Source organism: Ailuropoda melanoleuca, chromosome 5, assembly GCF_002007445.2.
Source record: "Ailuropoda melanoleuca isolate Jingjing chromosome 5, ASM200744v2, whole genome shotgun sequence".
Lineage (NCBI taxonomy): Eukaryota > Metazoa > Chordata > Mammalia > Carnivora > Ursidae > Ailuropoda > Ailuropoda melanoleuca.
This window is the reverse complement of record NC_048222.1, coordinates 84,495,740-84,508,868: the sequence shown is the minus strand read 5'-3', so window position 1 is coordinate 84,508,868 and position 13,129 is coordinate 84,495,740. Positions and strand designations below refer to the sequence as shown.

Below are 13,129 nucleotides of genomic sequence, written 5' to 3'. Positions count from 1 at the left end.
TGGCACCACTTGCACAGAAGCTGCTCCCATATCTGAAATACGTATTGTTGCCTTATTTCCTTCCATGTTCAACATTATCTTCTTCTGTTATGACTTGTTCTTCTCTTCTCCCCTTCCAGATGACTTCCTGGGTCCTTGAGGCTCTGTAATTCTAGGGGAGAAAGGATGACAAGAATTTGATGTGTGTTTCGGGAGAAAACGAATTTTCCATCACCTACCCAAAGTTGTTTCCTAGAAGCTCTGGGAGGAATTGTGTCTGCCCAGATACTTGGTGTTCTATCAGAATGAGCTCTAATGCTTCTAAGGTATTATCTCAGCAAGGTGACCCCACCTACCATATACACCATAAAAAATAAAAAATAAAAAGCCTTGGAGATGTAACACCTTTCTTTTTTTAGCTAGCCATCTTCTTGTGGACAGTTATATAATGTGAAGTTGGCATTATATTATTTGGTACTTTACATTCAAAGCAAGTTCAGTGTTTTTCCTCTTTTGGAATGTTTTCCTTTTTTCCTGAGGAATATGGGTATTCATTGATGTGTTTTGTGTACTTAAATCCTAGAAAAGCATACATGTAAAATGTAAGTTTCTTTTTCTTATAATCAAATTTCCTTTCTTTTTTGTTCTTTCTTATTGCTATTAATCAACAAAATGACCAACATTGGTCTTAAAAGAATCTTATTATCCAGATTTTTGGAAGATTTGGGAAGATATGTCCTGTTGAAAGAGAGCCTTTTTCCCCCTTCCGCTCTTCTAGGAGGAAGGGCACATATGGAAGGCCTTAGCTTATCTTTTGTGCCTCATACAGCCGTTCTGGACTCCACGGAAAGGCTACTGAATGGGATTAGGGCCTAGAGATAGCATGTCAGTCATCATGAGGGATGAACTAGAGAGTCCTTTAATTTTTTCCTTTGGGTCAGATGTGAAAAACAATTTACCAGCATTGATGAGTGTTATTAACAATGAGATAGGATATAGTCTCCCCCATCCCCATTGGGTGTGCCTAAAAATAGAATAGCTATCTTTTCTCTTAAATGATTTAAATGCAGGTCTGGGGAGGAAAAGGTGGCTTGGCAGATATCTTACAGGAATTTTCTCTTTCTGTGCTCTAGTGTAAGGTTTAATTCCTCAACTCCCTGTATTGCCCTGCTTTAATCAATGATCTGAATAATTTTATTTTTCCTAAAGCTCAGATGGATTAAAAAAAATCAAATAAATCTTTGTTTTCCACTGAGTGGTTAAGTTGATACATTCTTTGGCTCTCTACCCTCACAGCCTAAGGTACCTGATAGGCATCCCTGGGATTTTTATTTTTATTTTTTTAAAAGATTTTATTTATTTACTTGAGAGAGAGAGAACACAAGCATGGGGAGTGGCAGAGGGAGAGGGAGAAACAGGCTTCCCGCTGAGCAGAGAGCCTGATATGGGACTCGATACCAAGACCCTGGGATCATGACTTGAGCCGAAGGCAAACACCTAACTGACTGAGCCATCCAGGTGTCCTCCATCCCTGGGACTTTTTTTTTGTTGAAGATTTTATCTATTTATTTGACAGAGAGAGACAGCCAGCGAGAGAGGGAAGACAAGCAGGGGGAGTGGGAGAGGAAGAAGTAGGCTCCCAGTGGAGAAGGGAGCCTGATGCGGGGCTCGATCCCAGGACCCTGAGATCAGGCCTGAGCCGAAGGCAGATGCTTAACAACTGAGCCACCCAGGTGCCCCTTGGATTCTTTAAATAAAGCACACTTTGCATATTTCTTATTCTAAATTAAATTTTCTTCATTTCCAAACATCACCTTTAAAATCCAAGGAAATAATGGTGCCTCACTGCCTTCCAAAGCTTTTTGGCCTCGTGTTGAAAATAAACAATTTTTAGGAAGGGAGTTTCCATGTAACTACTTACAAATGAGCTCTTGATTCGTCAGGAGCAAGGTTACATTGTAGGGACACCAGGTCTTCCCAGTTTGAAACCCGACATGAATAATTCTTCTCTGAGGCTCTGGAAAGGCCAGGAGTGAGGTTTTCTGACCTGTTATTCCCACAACATCATCTCTCCCTCACCTCCCTCCTTCTCAGAAGCAGTGGGAAGCAATGGGCTACAGAACTGGTTTTCACTGGTGCCTGGTAGAACTTTCATTCCTTCCTGTCAGCACATCCCTAGGCCTCTCTCCTGGTTAGGATAAGGACTGGATAAGCCGTTGAACTTTTGGGTCATTTTTCAAATGAAATTCAACCTCTAGACATTTTGAGGTTTACCCAGTCTTCCTCACTAGCCTAAGATGAGTTTGGAATGAATTTTTACTTAATGGATTCTATTTGTGGGTGGGAGAGGTAATGATGGCATTGCTCAAAGTCATGAGCCTAACTTCAAATCAGCGACAAGAGCCAGGCAGGCGTGTGACAGTAGATGTGAATCTAAGGAAGGTGTGCCTGAGGAGGTGCTGGGAGATTCTGATCAGCTGTTGAATGGAGACACCGAATGTCACGTGACAGAGGTCACCACCTAACGTCAGAGTCACGTTTGAGTGGTGATTTAAAAAATGATGTAGCCAATGAAGAAATACGAAAAGCACTGCTTTGCAATATAGAGAAATGAACATGCAACATTCAGGATAAATTACTGAGTATTGATCAGCCAAGCGAGAGGCAACATGACATTAAAAATGAAATTTGTAGTAGTAGTATCTTGAGGAAGTGGGACTGTGCTGTGGGCTGGTTTGTTGTGAGGAATTTTGGGAAAATCCTGTTGAATTCCATGACTTGTGAATCTGGTTCTAGGGACTGTAAATCTTATAAGAAAAGAGAACTATTTTATTTAATTTTTAATTTTTATTTTTTTAAAGATTTAATTTATTTATATTTGAGAGCAATTGAGAGGGGGGGATGGGCAGAGGGAGAGAGAGAGAGGCAGACTCCTCACTGAGCAGAGAGCTTTATGAGGGGCTCCATCCTGGGACCCCGAGATGACCTGAGCCAAAGGCAGCTGCTTAACCAACTGAGCCAGCCAGGTGTCCCAGAAAAGAAAACTATTTTATAATACCAAGATATCTTTAAAAATTCTCATTTTTAGCACAGCTACCTTTTATTAAAAGGAATCACTACGGCTCTATTTGTCCAAGCTACTATTTTCATACTGGGGTAAAATGAGGGTGAAGCCAGTGTGGCACCTGTCACAACCCCATTTTACTTTTTTATTTTATTTTATTTTATTTTATTTTATTTTATTTTATTTATTTTATTTTATTTCATTTCATTTTATTTATTTTTTTAAGATTTTATTTATTTATTTGACAGAGAGAGAGAGAGACAGCCAGTGAGGGAGGGAACACAAGCAGGGAGAGTGGGAGAGGAAGAAGCAGGCTCCCAGCGGAGAAGGGAGCACGATGAGGGGCTCCATCCCAGGACCCTGGGATCATGCCCTGGGCCGAAGGCAGGCGCTTAACGACTGAGCCACCCAGGCACCCCTCACAACCCTATTTTATACCACATATTTTGTTTCAACACTTAGGCCTCAGACATGTGTGCAAACAGGCTATTTTTCTTAGCAGTGTTCTAAATAATGGAAAGAATACATTAAAATTTGGCATTTATACTCCTTTGAAGTAGGCCAATTCTTTGTTGAAGATGAAACTTGTTTGTCATGACAGAAAAATGTTTATCACTAAGAACACCTTCAACAACGAATAATTATACAGGAACATACCTTCTACAATCGGTGAAATTATCAAGAGGTATAAGATTTCATCTTATTCTCATAAAGGTTATGGTCTAGTCATGCAGACAAGACAGAGAGATGGAATATGGTAACTTTCTCTATGTGGTAGCGTAAGCTAAGTGCCAGGTGAGCCATACTGAGGAACAGCGCTCCGGGAAGACCAAGTACTCTTTAGATTAGGCAGGTGGATAAACATGGGACTTGAACCAAGACTTGAACTGAGGGGACACCTGTTAGCAGAGGAGGGAAGCAGGTGATTCAGGTAGTGGGGTAGGTTTTTATGTTGTTGTTTTTTTTTTGCTATTAACTTCCCTTCTTTCCTGTAATAGGATTATGCACTGCTAATTGCAGGATTTGTAATGTTCACTTAGAGGGGAAGTATATGTTCTTGGTCTATTAATGTTGGACTTGCCAATGTGACTTGCTTTGGCCATGAAACATGAGTAAATCCCGACATATGTCACATCGGAGCAAAAACTTTAAATATGACTGTCTGTTTTGCTTCTGTTTTCTGCCAGGACCACAGTCTGTCCCGGAGAGTGGCTTCTTCTTGGGTGTGGGCTCCAGAATGAAGTGACACATAGAACAACGTTGGAACCTGGAACAGAACTGAAGCCCAGGGATGGCGCACATGTAATATGAATGAGAAATAAATGTTTGTTGTAATCCAGAGATCTGGGGGGTTGTTTGTTACTACAGCACAGCTGACCAATACAGGGAGGGATCACAACTTGAGCAAATATATGGAGAGAGAAAGCTACATGGATGAGGGCAGTAAAAAAATCCACTTTGGTCTAGTCAAGGGATTTATGTAGGAGAGAAATTAAAAAAAAAAAGAGGTTGGGGCATATTATGGAAGCCTTGAATAACAGATTAAGAACACTGACCTTGTTCTAAAGGCAGTGAAAAAGCACTAAAGATTTTGAGCACAGACCCAAAGGAACAAAGGGTGAATTTGGGGATTATTTGTCCAATGGCAGTGTTAAGATAAAGTGGAAAGTGGGAAAGAAACATATTCGTAAGCATGTGGTTTAAAAATGTTTCGGAATAGGGGCGCTTGGCTGCCTCAGTCAGGAGGACACGTGACTCTTGACCTCGGGGTCGCTAGTTCAAGCACCACTTTGGGTGTAGAGCTTACTTAAAAAAAAAAAGTTTCTGAAGAAAAATGATTATTTTGTTAGAAGATGGCGGAGTTCGTACCTCCACATATAAAAATTCAAGGAAAACAAATCAAATGGGGAAAGCAACTTCAAGGCTGAAAAAAAAATTGATACGCCCAAGATAGCACAAATGCTTTCCTAGCCAGGGAAGCAGGACAATCTGCCCTGATCTGTTGTCATCTTTGTCAAGCCGATGCTTCATGTAACCACGTTAACCGTCTGAGGCCAAAGCCTTCTTCATAATTCAAGTTTGTCCCTTCTCTTTGTCCATATATTTCAACTGACGTGCAATCTTTTTCTTTGTCTGCAGATCTGTTATTAAGTTCTGCTCCGTGCAGTATCGATCCTGTGAAATCATGAAGTGGAAGAGAAGGCACAGAAAACCTGTAGGCTCGCTGGTCTGTGATTGGTACATGCAGAAACTCGAAAACTTCAGCACGAGTGATCTTTACCACACATAGGAACTAGGATGAAAGTTGACATTAAAGGCTGGCTATCCGGTATTCCATGATAACACAAAGCTTACCTGCTTTTTATTTTGCTCTTTGGGTCCACTCGCGAGTGTCTTTCATATCTAAGCAGGACAATTTTTTACATGGACTGGGTGAACTATCTTGCATTTTCCTAGGTGATGTGTCGTTGGACACATTGGTTTGTTGAGGGCGGATAACAGACTCATACACACAACACCACACGAAGGTCAGCTAAACCTTGCAACCCTCACCTATGCCCACACGTGAGTTTCTCCCATTTTGAATTCCTCAATAGAGTTTTCTCTCTTGGTTGCACTGAGACATTTTTACTCACCCTGGTCACAGTTTTTGCCTCACATCTCATAAAGCCTGGCGTGTTACTGCCGTCCTGGAAGTCTCCTGTTTTGCCAAAGGCATGGTTTAATGAATTGGGAATATCCACGCACATTGCGTTCACTTAAAAAGTGAAAGTTCTTTTAAAAAGCTATAGCCACAGCAATTCACTTTAGTTTATTTAGGAGGAAATGAGAAACTTGAATTGTAGGTGTGGAGTCTTACAATCACTCAGACTGATAGAAACATGGTTTGGGGGATGGTTAGAACAGCGCGCAATTGCTTCAGCAGAAATTATTTTTGTGAGCACATTTCCAAACTTACGATCATGTTTTGATAAGAAAAATCCCCTTTCTCCACAATTTCTCAGGTCCCACTCATTGGCCCCTCCCCCTCCATTCTGGAACCTATGTCAGGCTGTTATGTGGCTCAGTTCTTGGTGATATGTTTTCAATTTGAGTCAACTTGATGAGAGAAAAATTACTAAAAAGTGGGAATGAGCTGTGAGGTGAATAGGGTTTTCCTATCAAAGTGGAGGTATTTTTAAAAGCATTTATTATTTCAAACTAAAACATTTATAGAAAGCCATGAGTGTGAAGTGTATGGTTACCAGTTGCGGCTTGCCGTATTGAAAACTTCAAGTTCATAGGAAATATTTACTGAGGCTCTGGCTAGCAAGTAGTTTGTTCGCGGGAATAATTTGGTCCAGAAGGCATGTCAGTTTAAAACAATAGTTTACTAACATAGTAGTAACAGGCAATTAGGATTCATAAATGTTGCCATGATTGAGATGTAATTTGGGGGTCTTAGATGGAAGCAATTCTGTTTTTAACAGAACAGAACTTAAAGGCTGTATGGCGAGGTCTTACACATGACATGAATGTCAGAAGTGAGAAAGTAAGCCCTCCATTTTTCAATATTTTATGAGCTCTGATGTAATATGGTTATATTCTTCTGTGTTGAAAATAATGAATATCGTTTTTGGCACATTTGTTCCATAGTAAAGAAGTATTTAGCTTACGAGTGAAAAAGTCTGGCTTTGACTGTGGATTAAAGAGATGTTGTAGAGTTAAGTTTACTTTCGCAGGAAAGGTCAGTTTTGCGTGGCATTCTCTGGAAATTTGGTTTTGGCACATATAAAATTCTCTTGTCATGTGAATTCTGGAGATCTGAGGGAAATTATGTTTAATCACATTTGGTGAAAACGTTCCTTTTTGTGTGAGTTCTTAGTAAGCTCACAGTGTTTTTTCTTACCCAATTTTACGTCGTGGAGTTCATTCTACAACAATGCCTATCTCGCATTGTTGAATAAAGAGCAGGCCGCACAGGGTCCTGGGTGGTGCAGCTGGTTAAGCATCTGAATCTTGTATTCAGCTCAGGTTGTGATTACAGGGTCATGAGATCGAGCCCCGGGTCAGCTCCTTGCTTGGTGTGGAGCCTGTTTGAGATTGTCTCCCTCTCCCTCTCCCTTTACCCCTCCCGCTCATGCTCTCTCCACCTCTCTCTCTCAAATAAATAAATGAATCTTAAAAAAAAGAGCAGGCTGCAAACAGTATTGGTGGTATATTACCTTATATACACGTAATATTGTGTGTGTGTGCATATGTATAAAAAGAAAGTATCTGAGGGGCACCTGGGTGGCACAGCGGTTAAGCGTCTGCCTTCGGCTCAGGGCGTGATCCCGGCGTTACGGGATCGAGCCCCACATCAGGCTCCTCTGCTATGAGCCTGCTTCTTCCTCTCCCACTCCCCCTGCTTGTGTTCCCTCTCTCGCTGGCTGTCTCTATCTCTGTCAAATAAATAAAATCTTAAAAAAAAAAAAAAAGAAAGTATCTGGAAGGTTGTTAATCTTTAACTCTGGGTGGTGGGTTTTAGGCGATTATTATTTTCTATTATTTTCTTTGCATAGTTTTTAAAGAGTGTATGGTTTTCTTTTGCTCTTCTGAAGTATGCCATACATTTAAAAGAGGGCATATGTACAGTTTAAAGAAGAATAATATAATGGATACCTACAGTCCAGCTGAAAAATAGGATGTTACTTTATTCTTGGTCTTCCTTCTGCCCCTGCCTCTTTCATGGACGCAATTACTTGCCTGGATTTTGAATTTTTAGCTAATCATTTCTTTGCTTCTCTGTATGGTCTAGCCACCCCTAACTGTATCCGTAAGCCATATATGGTTTACTTTGATTGCTTTGAATTTTAAATAAATGGAGCCATACTGGATAGATTCCTCTGTAACTTTCTTTTCCTTTTTTTTTTGACTCATGTGTTTGAGACTTATTGAGACTTGTCGATTTTTTTCTTTGAGAGTAGCTAATATCATTTCATCACACACACACACGAAACAATCCAGTTAGTGTCATTTTGAAAAGAAAAATCTCGTATTGACCTTTTAGAAGTCTATGGCTGAAGGAGCGCTGAGTTATCGCGCCCCCTTGAACGGAAGTTGTTTTTACCATTCTTCTACGCCTACATGTAGATGGTGTCCACAGCCCCCCGCAGGATGGGATTTCAGCGATCCCTGGCTGTACAGCACACCGGAGAAATACCTCCCTTTCCTGTCCCTGCCAGACAGCCACAGTGTCTGAGACTCAACCATTAGCTATTCTTTCCTTGGCACTTTAGCAACTCTCTCCCAAAAGGAAAATCGTGTTGTTTACCATTAGACATGAACGAGCAGAGCCAGTAATCGCCTTTAGGACCTGGGAAGCAATGAGCAGGTGTTGAGGGCCAGAGGAAAGGAACAGTTCTAGACCTGGAGATGTTTGGAGGACGGCCTTCAGTGGGACATTTAAACGAAGCCCTCTGGCATCCCACCGGCAACTGGGGACAGAGTGAGAGGCAGTACCAGGTGTGCGAGGTACAGAGAAAGGAGGTGGAAGGCCAAACTTTTACCTCCTTTATTACATGGCCCATGTGTAGTGACAAGCGCTTTTTGAGTACCTAGTGTGTAAGGCTCCATACCAGGCATTCTCAGTTCAAAATATAGCTAAGACCCAGTCCCTGCTTTTTTTTTTTCTTAATTTTTTAAATTTAAATTCGATTAGCCAACATACAGTACATCGTTAGTTTCAGATGTTGTGTTCAATAATTCATCAGTTGCATATAAAACACAGTGCTCATCACATCACATGCCCTCCTTAATGCCCATCACCCGGTTACCCCATTTACACCCGTCCCCCCTCCAGCAACCCTCAGTTTGTTTCCTAGAGTTAAGAGTCTCTCATGGTTTGTCTCCCTCTCTGATGACTTTCCATTCACTTTTCCCTCCCTTTCCCTATGGTCCTCCGTGCTGTTTCTTATATTCCACATATGAGGGAAACCATATGATAATTGTCTTTCTCTGCTTGACTTATTTCGCTCAGTATAATAACCTCAGTTTCATTCATGTCGATGTAAATGGTAGGTATTCATTCTTTCTGATGGCTGAGTATTTAAAGAGCTGTCTTTAAAACAGCAACCATCTTTGTACCATGTCCCAAAGAGCACAAAAGAAGAATTGACTCACTCCCTTGGGGGCATCAATGAGGAGGCCATGCTGTGCTGAGACTTGAAGGAAGACAAGTCGGTGGGCAAGGAAAGGGAGGCCTTTCCCACCTGAGGGAGGGCATTTACAGAGGCTAGGGATACAGGAGCGCCGACTCCAGGAAACTGCTGGTACATACGGCTGGAGTGTAGGGTCCATCCTCCACCACTAACAGGATGGTTCTCGAATCTGGCCATGTCACCCACCTATCCGAAATCACTCTCTGCTTCTCTAGCGCTAAGCCTTGAGCACATGATATCATTTGCCCCTGGGCTCAGTCCTCCTCTCCCAGCTTTTCGTTTTCTGCATCACTTGTTCCTCATCTATAAAAACAGGGGACTAACATCAGGTTACCTAAACTCAGCTCTGCTTCTTTCCACAGAAAGCCTGACAGCAACCCCCACTTGCTAACTGGAGAATGAGCATTTCATCTAAGAAAGAGAAGATCTCTCTTCATTGCTGCAGTTGACTCAGAGAAGTCCAGAAACACCCAGGTTCCAGTGAATGCAGAAGATCGGTCCAGGAAGGTCTAAGTACAGGGGGGTATGAGAATACCAATTCATCACTTACCGACTATTTGAGTACCTACCGTGAGCGAGACACTGTATGGCCTTTTTTCCCATGTGCTCTACTGAAGAGTCACAGAATGGAGAAATTCCCATCTCTCTCCCACTGCCAACTTCCCAAATCAGCCTCTCTATAGTCTGACCCCACTGCCTAGGAAATCCATACCACACTCATCAGCCCCGTTAACTAGCCAGGGCAGGCGGTGAAGAAGTAGGAGAGTCACGAGCACTGGTGGATTGAACTGTGGGTGTTGGAGCCTCCAGCAACTGAGAGTGTCCTTTCCCTTCCCGTTTTTCCTTTTATGGCCAGGTTTAATGTTATCGATCTAGAATTTCTGATACTTCAGAGAAAACCCTATGAGATGTTGCCTATGGCTCTCAGACCCCATTCTCGTGAACACCCCAGAGCCTCTCTTGGATCCTCACAGAGGGAAGGCTGCTGAATTGCAGCTATCTCTTCTTTTCTTTCCAGGTCTCCTTTAGGACGGATACATTCAGGGAAATAAATAGGAATGTCTCTATTGCTACTATCTTGGTCTAAGCCACCGTACATCTCACCTAGTTACTGTGATGTTTTCCTAACTGGTTTCCCCACTTCTTCTTGACTCTCCCTCAGTCCATTCTTAACACAGCAGGTGGAATGATCTATTAAAACTCTTAAAGCTAGTCTGTTAAAACTCTTTAAGCTAGTCTGCCCACTTTCCCTTCCCGCCCTCCACTGTCCCTTCCTCCATCTCCCTCACTCAATCTCTTACTGCTCCCCTTGCTTACTATATATGCGACATCCCAGCCTCCTTTCTGTTTCTCCAACACACCTGTTTCTCCAGGCACCCTCTCACCTCAGGGCATTTGCACTTGCCATTCGTTCCCTCTGCCAGGTCCACTCTTCCCCATATCTGGCTCATACCCTCACCACCACCAGGTCCATACTCAAATATTACATTCTTGATGAGGATTTCCCGGGCTGCCTGCTATATATGAAATTGTAACTTCCAGAGCCTTTATTTCCTACTTTCCTTCCCTTCTTTAGGGTACTTCTTGTCATCTACTACGTTATATATTTTACATTTTTCCTTTGTCTATTCTTTGTCTCTCTCCTCTAGAATATAAGCTCTGCCAACTTTTTGTCTGTTTTCACATTACTGTATTACTGGTCATACAGCATGTTGTGTGTGTGTCTGCGTGTGCATGTAATAAATGAATGAGTATGCAAAAATAAAGGATTACAGCTACCTTCTATTACTTTTCTTAGAATGCTTTAGTTCCAGTCTAGAATTTAGTTAGAACCACACTTGGTTTTTGCTTAAGTGAAAACATTTGCACATGGTGTTTTCTTTTTATGTCCTACAACATTCACTGTTTGAATTTTGTCTTTTCCCAGCTGAAGAGAGTAATATATTGAGGGCCAGTTTAGTAATTTCTGATTGTTCTCACATTTTGGAAAAGAGTCTCTTGTGTTAGAAAGTGAAAAATTTTTAAGCTTTTAAGAACTACTCCCTTTTTCTTTTTTCTTTTTTTTAAAGATTTCATTGATTTATTTGAGAGAGAGAGAGAGTGCTTCAGAATGAGAGGACGGAGGGGCAAAGGGACAGGGACAAGCAGACTCTCCACTGAGCAGGGATCCCCACATAGGATTCGATCCCAGGACCCTCAGATCATGACCTGAACCAGAGGTAGACGCTTAACTGACTGAGCTGCCCAGGTGCTCCAAGACATATTCTTTTTGAGGAAATGTCTCAGAAATAGCATTCATTCATTCATTCATTCATTCATTCATTTATTTGAAATAGTGTTTAAATATAGCTGTGTGTAATCTACACATTCAATGAAAAGATGTCTTTGCTTAGGCAACTTTCACAGTTGAGGTGGGCGATCACACGTCTATCTGATTCTTCCTCTTCAACTTCAGACATTTGAGAGAACTTTTGGGTCAGGTGGTGAACAAGTGCATAGATCCCCTTTTTCTTCTTTAACTTAAGGCAGGGGGTAAGAAGAGAGTGTTCTTTGCAGAAAGAAGATGGAGAGGGGTGTCCACAAATCTGTCGTGCACTTGTTTTTACAAAGTTATGCTGGGACACAGCCATGCCCACTTGCTTATGTGCTGTCCTGGGTATCGTCTCTGCTGTCTGGCCCTGCACAGAAAAGCCACAGATCCTCTGTGGATCCCTGACGTTAGAGCATAACCTATTCGAGCTGGGGAGGCCAGCTAAAAGGCAGGGGGCCCTATCGAGGAGGAGAAGACAAAGGTGTTAGACAAGCCACAGAATGGCTACTCCGTTCTTAATTAATTAGTATGTAATCACACGTTTTCTCAATTTGTGCAATTGCTCAGTCCTGTTACATTATTTACAAATACAAATTTTCTAAGTAAAACCACATATCCTCATGGATATACTGAAATTCAGAACTGTTCTTTAAAATTTTAGATTGTTTTTCAAGGAATAGGGACTCTAGGGGCACCTGGGTGGCTCAGTCAGTTAAGCATCTGCCTTTGGCTCAGGTCAGGATCTCAGGGTCCTGGGATTGAGCCCCATATCAGGCTCCTTGCTCAGCAGGGAGACTGCTTCTCCCTCTTCCTCTGTGCCCCTGTGCCCTCTCTCTCTCCTTCTTTCTCAAATAAATAAAATCTTAAAAAAAAGTAATAATGACTTTTGCCCCTAATTTGCAATTCTTTTACATTTTTTTGGATCGAATTTACTCTGTAAGCAACACGGCTTTTTATAACACAAATTACGCTCTAATATGTGTTTTATATGTGTCTTTTAACATATGATTGAAATCTGTTGTATGTAAGTTAACCCTATTGCAGTGATTAGTTTTAATGAAATTATCTCTTTAAACATTAACTACTTCACAATGTAATATTGGGTAGCATTAATACTGTAGTTAATTTGGTCATCCAGTCAGGTTTCACTAAAAAAAAGACTTAGTTTTTGGATTTTATTTTATTTATTTATTTTTTATTTTTATTAAAGATTTTATTTATTTATTTGACAGAGAGAGACAGCCAACGAGAGAGGGAACACAAGCAGGGGGAGTGGGAGAGGAAGAGGCAGGCTCCCAGCAGAAGAGCCTGACATGGGGCTTGATCCCAGAACTCCGGGATTACGCCCTGAGCTGAAGGCAGATGCTTAACTACTGAGCCACCCAGGTGCCCCAGATTTTTGGATTTTCTTGAAACGCAGACAGCACTTCTGCATTTAATATTGTATTTTATTTCTGACAGATCAAGATAGATTGTATTGAATTGCCCATTGAGATGTGTGATAAATATCAAAATTAAGAACTGTGTTTAACATTTGAGAAGCTTTCAGAACGTGTTATTTACATTTGGGAATCTCCAGGAAGGCTCTACTTG

The 13,129-nt window shown here is 41.5% G+C and overlaps 1 long non-coding RNA gene across 1 annotated transcript; it reads left to right on the top strand.

Moving 5' to 3' along the window:
* Nucleotides 1-4,228: 4,228 nt before the first annotated feature.
* On the top strand, nt 4,229-10,804 carry LOC109489201. The gene is made up of 3 exons (XR_002142155.2): nt 4,229-4,345; nt 5,183-5,372; nt 9,588-10,804. It is a non-coding gene; the product is annotated as an uncharacterized LOC109489201 (long non-coding RNA).
* The last annotated feature ends 2,325 nt before the right edge of the window (nt 10,805-13,129 follow it).